Source organism: Frankliniella occidentalis, unplaced genomic scaffold (assembly GCF_000697945.3).
Source record: "Frankliniella occidentalis isolate FOCC.00 unplaced genomic scaffold, Focc_3.1 Scaffold9, whole genome shotgun sequence".
Classification (NCBI taxonomy): Eukaryota; Metazoa; Arthropoda; class Insecta; order Thysanoptera; family Thripidae; genus Frankliniella; species Frankliniella occidentalis.
In genome coordinates this window covers 1027537-1035253 of record NW_026267139.1, presented here as the reverse complement: position 1 = coordinate 1035253, position 7717 = coordinate 1027537, and the positions used below count along the sequence as shown (strand labels likewise).

General features: G+C 62.7%; 1 protein-coding gene across 1 annotated transcript in view; it reads right to left on the bottom strand.

Annotated features, from left to right (window-relative positions):
* The window catches only part of LOC113204065 (sorbin and SH3 domain-containing protein 1), a gene marked incomplete in the record, with an annotated part of 111520 nt that overhangs the window by 79816 nt on the left and 23987 nt on the right, over window positions 1–7717 (bottom strand).

Here is a 7717-nt window from a genome sequence, read left to right as displayed (position 1 = left end):
GGGGCGAGGGCGGGGGCGAGGGCTCCGCGCCGACCGTCTGGTGGCGACCCGGCGCGGCCGCCAAGACGACGCGACCAGCGCGTCGCAGAGTCTGACTCATCTCAATGCTTCATTCTCTTTACCCCCAATCACTCCTCGCCGTGTCCTAGGTCGTGCGTCCGTCTCTGAAACTACCCCTGCTTGCCAGACCACACAGGACACGGGGTGCAGAATGCGGTCACTCTCATGTCAGCAGGGGGCTGTGCGTAAACAGCAAACAGTAGGATAAGGCTCCGCTCCTCTTTTCTTTCCCACAAGCAGTGACTGGGGATTTTTATTTTCCAATGAAAGTCTGTTGATAAAATTTTTCAAGATTTTTTAAAGAAAAAGTTTCTCGTTATTTTTCCCTAAAAAGTTTCATATTTTAAAAAATTATTTCGGTTCAATTTCAATTTTTACCGATTTTTTTTTGTAAAAGTGTCCAATTTATTCGGAAAAATATCGCACTGTAAAATCCCTAGGAGTGCCCGCGCTGGGTGAAGGGGTGTGGACTCGGGTGTGGTGTGGAGTACTTGTGGTGAGTTTTGCGCCCTCTTTAGCCGAACTTCTTGTGAATTCCTCTAGGCCTATATCCTATATGTACCGTTCGTCTTTCAGCTAATAAAAGCCGGGCATTAGAGTTGCAAATTTCGAAAAATTTTCGTAAAATTTCCACAGTAAAAATCAGAACATTTCCGGAGAACAACGGAAAACTTTCCAAAGTCTGAGAAATTTCCAATTTTCCCCGAAAATTTTCCGTTTTTTCGGAAATTTTCCGGATACTTTCCAGGGCTTCCGACCCCCTCTCGGTCCCCTTCCGGTACCGCCAACACACTTCAGCTCCCTGCCACGTTATGCCCCGTTCCCATTCAAACGATCTGAAAAATGGATTTCACATACCACGCGGAACGTCACGGTGCCTTTGAGAGTTGGAATCGACGTCGATTTCATCATTTCTGATGGACTCTCTACAAACCATACGATAAGCACCGCCAGGCAGCGCAGCTACCCGGAAAATCGGCGGACGATCTCCCATTTGTGAAATTAATACAGCGGGAACGAGGAAATGTAGCCGGGATATGAAAGCGGGAACAGGGAGGCACCCCTCGCAACCCCCTGCTTCTCGCGGTAAAAAGTCGCTTCACTGGTGTGAAACGTCCCACGGTTGAGGTTTGACAGTGTAGAAACTCAGAATTTTTGTTTGGTTTTGGAAACTGACATTTGACATGAATTTCTTTTAGGAAAACAAAATTCTCCCTTGAGAAGTTTAGAGTATACCACAACAACTGCTGATTGTCCGTTGCGCGAGGGCAATATCTGCCCTGCGCTGGCAAGTCCAACGTTCAGAGGGAACGCATGCCACAAAATGTGTCACAAAATTATGGTTACACGTTTCCGATACAATAAGAAGAGGCATGCCACGAAATGTGTCACAAAATGGTCACACGTTTCCGGGACACTAAGAGACATGCCACGTCATCCAAAGGCCACACACACACACACACACAGTTTGTTCATTATTACGACACTAGCCAAGAGTTAGACTCGCCGCTACACGCGTTAGTTTGTACAACAGAAATAAAACAAGAGGATGGCAACTAAAACACGGGCGCGGTTACGAGAGAGGGAGAGAAGGGGGGGAGGGAGAGAAGGGGGGAGAGAGATAGGGCGAGGGAGAGGGAGGGAGAGGGGGGCCGGGAGAGAGAGGAGAGAGAGAGAGAGAGAGAGAGAGAGAGAGAGAGAGAATGAGTGAGAGAGAATGAGTGAGAGAGAGAGAGAATAGTAAAGTGCTCTAGCTAACACACGACACACTCGCACACACCACGCTAAAACGGAGGAAGCTCGCGTTGGCCGCGCCGACCGCCAGCCCGCTGCCCTTTCGGCCGAGGGGAGGGCGGCGGAGGCCTCGAGGACCGACAAAGGGCTCGGGCTTCAAATGCCGGTGCGCCGCAGAGGGCCGCGGGCGGGCGGCGTCGGGCGGCGGCCGGTGGCGCTCCTGTGTCCACTCACCGCCCTCATCTCCCCCTCCTTCACCCTCTCGAGCGAACGCCAGGAACTCCTGGAGGTGCTTGGGCAGGTGCTCCACGACCGTCACGGCGGCGTGCTCTCGATCGCCAGCGTCCTTGATCACGACGCAGTTCTTCTCGGCGGCGCGGCGCTGCAGCTGCGACAGAATGTCCTGGGGCTCGCACCTGCGGAGGAGCGGGGATGAGTCCTGGGGGCCGCCGGCGCGGGGCCGCGGACGCCCGGGTCGCCGAGTACCCACCTGGGCGCCGCGCCCCGCAGCACGTCCTGGTGATGGTGGTGAGCGTGGTGGTGCTGCGTGTCCAGGTCGACGTTGGCGCGCTTGGCGCGGGGGCCCGTTACGGACTCGGGGTCCGAGATCTTGATGACCTTCTGCTGGCGGCGCCGCTGGCGCTCCGCGACCTGCATCATGTACTCGTTGTACATCTGCTGGCGCCGCTGCTCGTCGTCCTGGACCAGGTGCGGCACGGAGGACGCCCTGCTCATGCTGGCCGAGCCCGGGTGGTGGTCATGGCCCTGGTGTGGGGTCTCGGGCTTGGCGGTGCGCGCCTGCCAGTAGGGGCTGTCCGGGCCCAGGTCCTCGTACTCGCTCCGGGCGTCGCTGGGCGTCGGCGTCGCGGTAGGCGTCGGGCCCGGCGTCGAGGCCGGCGTCGCGGCGGGCGTCCGCTCCCGGCCGTCGCCGCCATGGGACGCGGACGCGCGGCGCACCCTCGACGGCGAGGGTCGGGGCGGCGTGTGCCGCGGCGGCGCGCCCTGGTCCGAGAGGCTGCTCAGCTTCCAGAACAGCTTGTCCTTGAGGATGGACGAGAAGGTGCGCGCCTCGCTCCGGACTTCGCTCACGCAGCGCGTCAGGCAGTCCGAGTCGAACTCATACCGGTGCTTGCCGCCCGCGTCCAGGACGTACGTGGGCATGTGTGCGTCGCCGGCGCCGCGAGCACGAGGACTGCCGTCGGCCGCCTCGAGCAGCCCCAGCAGCAGCTCGGCGTCGTGGTCCTCCGCGTTCCTGACCTTTCGCGGGCTGCCAAGTGGCCCCGGGGGAGCCGGGCGGCCCTGGTCGGGGGGCGCCAGCGCCGCCGGCCCCAGCGGCTGGCTTTGAATCCAGCGCGCCGTCACGGCCTGCTGCCGGTGCATCCTGGACGAGTGCGTCCTCGGCGGCGGCGGCGGCGTCTCGTGGTAGGCGCGTCGCTGCACGAACTTCTGGTGCAGGTCGAGCAGGCCGGCGCACTCCTTGGGCGTGGGCGCCCGGTCGCGGAAACACCGGCGTTGTGACGGCGACAGGCAGAGCAGCACCCTGGAGCCGGCCCCGGTCGACCAGGCCGACGAGCTGGACACGCTGCTGCCCCGCCAGGACGACGGCTGCGGCGCGAGCGGCGGTGACGAGAGAAACACGAGCTTGCCGTCGACGAACCGGCGCTCCCCGTCGTCGCCGGGCACGCTGGTCTCCGGGGACGTCACCCCGGACCGGTCTGAGGAGACGCCGCGCCACGGCCGGAACAGCGCCTGGCTCTCGAAGATGTCCGGGAGGTCGCGGTCGGACCTGTCCACGCCGCCGCGCACCGGGGCCACGCCGTCGTCCTCGGGCCGCCAGACGGTCGTGCTCTGCGACGACAGCGACGGCGACATGGCCTCGCTCCTGCACGGCGAGAGGAAGTCCCTGGTCGGGGAGAGGCAGGGCGAGCGCGACGTGCTCCGCAGCGACCGCTCCGTGCTCCAGCTGCGACCGGGCGACGGCGAGAAGTACCTCGACAGCGTGGAGCTCGTCCAGGACCGCCCCTGCTGACGGCCCGGGTCCCGGACGTACGGCCCTATCTCCGAGTACAGCTGCTTGGCGGGCTCCGGCCCCGCGCCCATGGACGGGTACACCACCGTGCTGTTCATCACGTTCGGCTGTCGGGGTGCCCCCGAGGACGGCGGTGCTGTCGAGGACGCCGGTGGGGGTGGAGAAGCCGGTGGGGGTGGAGACGTCGGTGGAGGTGGAGACATCGGCGGGGGTGGAGACGTCGGTGCTGTCCTCTTGCGTGATGCGCCAGGACGGTGCAGCAGGCTCCACACGGTCACCCCTCTACTTTTGGGCGCCGCGTCACCGAGAGCTTTCCCGTGTTGCACGGGCGGGGCCGGCGGGGCGGCCGCCGGCACCGCCGGAGCTGCGTCCCGCTCGACGGCCTTGCCGCCTTTCCTCTGGAAGTACTCCTCCACCATGCGAGCCACGGGGTTCTTCTTGTGCGGCCTCCCTGTCGCACTGCCACTCCCCGCGCCAATCGCCGGCGCTCGCACGTCCTCCCGGCCGCCGCTGCCGCCCGTCACCCGCGACAGCTCCACTCTCGAGCCGAACGCCTGCAGCGAGGCGATCAGCTCCCCCATTTCTAATTCCACGTCGCGATCCGAGAGGTACTTTTGCCTCCGGGCCTCGACGTCGGCGGAAGTCGGCCGTGCTAAGGCCGGAGGCACTACTGGTTCGGGGAGAACAACGGGAAATTGTTGGCTGTCTCCAAAGTTCGACGTCGCCGATGGTGCGTCCCTTTCGGCTCGGTCGTTGGTGAGTCTCGCTCCCTCATAAATTCCCTCTTCATGAACATCGCGCTTTTCTTTGGTAGAAAGCACGTTTTTAGAGGTGTTGGGCCTTTCAGAGTGGTCGTCGACTTTATCTACATTTCTAGAAGCTTCGAATTCTCCTTCTAGTGGAGATTCGTTTACAGGGTTCAGTCTGGGTAAAGTCTTTTGTTCGGAATTTTCTATCACAATTTCAAATGGTTTATTGATGGAGATTGTGTTCACTTCGAGGCGATCCACATGTGAACCGTCACAATAACTGTCATCGTGCGAGGTGATTGTTTTCAAATTCACCGGCACCGTCAGTTCCGTGTAACTAACTTCCGGTGCTGCAGTTGTGCTTTCCTCTGGTGGGTCAGGGGCTCCTGTAGTCATCACCACCGCGCTCACAAAGACGCCAGCAGCCCCCACCGGTTTGCAGCTCGTCTCAGCATCGGAACTGTTTCCGGTCCATTCCGCTTTCAAAGTGTCTGGACTCGTGCAGTCCGCCACCGACGTGGGTTGTTGACCGGGACGTGCTTCGGCGGGGTTCTCACGTGGATCGGCGCTGGTGGCACCCGTGACGGCCTCGAGGTCCACGACGAACGTCACCGCCGGCACCGGTTCGGTCAGCGCCTCGAGCTGGCCGGAAATAGTTTCTTGTTCCGGGCAGAGTTCCGGCACGTCGGTCCGCTCAGCTTGGTGCAGCTCATCTCCGCTCGGGGAAAGGGGTAGGAATGTGGACGGCGGAGGCGGAACCAGAAGCGGAGCCGGAAGCGGAGGTGGACTGGAAGCGGCTTCCGCTCTCGCCTCGGGGCCGGGAGTCTCGGACACCACCCTCGCAGCGCCCGCCTGGTGTAGGAAGTCGGCGCTCATCTGGAGCCACTTGGCCAGCGGGGAGGTGTTGGCGTCCTGCACGATGTCGGGCATCGACACGAACGACTCGGTCACGTCGGATCGCCACGGCTCGTCCTCGTCGTGCTTGCACTCGTCGTGGTGCTCCTCCGTCGGCGTCCTGCTGCTGTGCACGCTGCTCGTGCTGCTCGTGTCCTCCAGGAACACCACCTCCGCGTCATCCACGAGGCCCGACAGCGGCCTGGACTTGACGACGCCCTCCACCAGCTGCTCTGGCGGGAAGGAGACGGTGCACTCGGCGCAGCCCTGGACAACGTCAACCTCATGCCTGTCGACGGGGACCTCGGAGATCTTGACGACGGTCCGCTGCAGGGGCTGCGCGCGGCCCTCCACCGCGTAGGCGTTGTTGGCGCGCCTCCTGGACGGGCTGAGCGGGATCCTGAGCGGCCGCGACAGCCGCGCAGAGCACACCTCCTTGACGGGGGACTCCTGCTTATTGGTCTGCTCCTCTCCAGGCTCCTCCTCGATCACCTCCAGGCTGCGCGAAGAGCCGCGGGTCGAGGTCGTCGACGACCTGGACCTCGGACTGTCCGCGGGGGGCGCCGACGGGCAGCCGTGACCGGACACGCACTCGGACTCGTGCTGCTCGGGGCCGGGGGTGGCCGTCGGGAACTCGTACGGGCAGTAGGGGTCCACCTCAAACTCGCGCACGTAGTAGCTGGGCGCCTCCTCGGTGGCGAGCTCCCCGACGAACTCCCAGCCCTCGCCGTCGCCGTCCTGCACCTCCTCCTGCGCGGCACAGTGCTCCACCAGCACCGGACTCTCGGCGCGCTCCTGCTCGCCCACGGGCGGTGAGTCGAGCCGCTGTATGGCCAGCTCACACTGCTTGATCTTGTGGTCCAGGTAGGCCTCCACGATGCTGGGGTACCTCTTCACCTTGCTCCGGCCCTTCTGCCTGGGCTCGGCTTCGTCAGTCTCTTCGTGGCATCCCTCGGGCGCTGCCTCGTCCAGGCTGCACGCCGATGAGAAGTTGGAATGTATGGGGGTCGCCCCGGGCCACTCGGTAGCCTCAGCGGGTATCACAACTGCAGTCTCGGTCTCGGAGCCCTTCTCGAGGGCGAGTTCCGCCGTGGGAGGGTGCATCTCCAGGGGGAGCTTTTCGGGGAAGCGGTGCTTCTCCAGGGGGTGTGCCGCGCCCCCGAGGTCCAGCACAGTCTTGGGGGTCATGGATCCGACGTCCACGACGATCTCTTCGATCTCCTTGATGGTCACCTCCGACTCTCGGTCGGGGTCGCCGTCGTCGCTACCGCCGCCGTGCTCCTCGGTGACGATGATGACGAAGCTCTCGAGACCCTCGACGTCGTCCAGCTCCGGGCTGTCGCGGGCCGAGTCCGTTAGGCTGGCCGCTGACCTGCGCCAGCTCCCGCCGAGGAGGGGACCGGGGGCCGCGTCGTCCTCGAAGAGGGGGTTCTCGACGAGCCGGCGGGGTACGTCCGGCGGGACGCTGCCCCCTCGCTCTGGGGTAGCGCCACCCTCCTCGCCGATACTCCCTCGGTCCACGCTGCCGCGCCGACTGGCGCTCGCGCTCCGCGTGCCCCTGTCCTGCTCGTCGGCCTGCTCGTCGGCCTCCTTGTCCAGCTGCGCGCGCCGCATCTTGCACCGGTACTTCCGCAGCCGGCGCGCTCTGGAAGAGCTGATGCGCCCAGCCAGCTCCGGGTCCGACCTGGACCTGGACTTGGACATGCCACCACCCCCACGCGCACCGCGCCGGCGACCGCCTGCTGGGGAGAACAACCAACCGACGACGTCATCGCCAAGCCCCCCCGCGAGGAAGGAGGACCCCGTCGGACACCCGGGGAGGGCAGGACCCGACCCGCCCCGCCACAGTGTAACAGTGCAAAAGCGGTTCCGAGTGCGTCCCCTCCACCCGAAACGCGCAAAAGAAAAAGATAACCGAAAAAAGAGTGTGTGCGCGAAAGTGAAAAGAAAAAAGAAAAGAATGGAGTGCAGACGTGCTCACGGTACCTGTCGTCTCGGTCCTCGTGTCCTTTCCACCCTCCCTGTTGGCGGCTTTGCTGCTGTTGTTGTTGGTCTCGCTGGACCCTGGAAACAGCGACAACATTCCTTTGTAAACGTCGATAGAGAATAATGCGATGACGTGGATGACGTTCACGCCGTTGCCAACCGGTAGTAAGAAGTCAGACACACCGTACGATCAAAAGAAGTGGTGTTATTCGCACTTGGGGGAGCAGCCGAGCAAAGTAGGAATTTTAAAACCAAAATGTGTTGT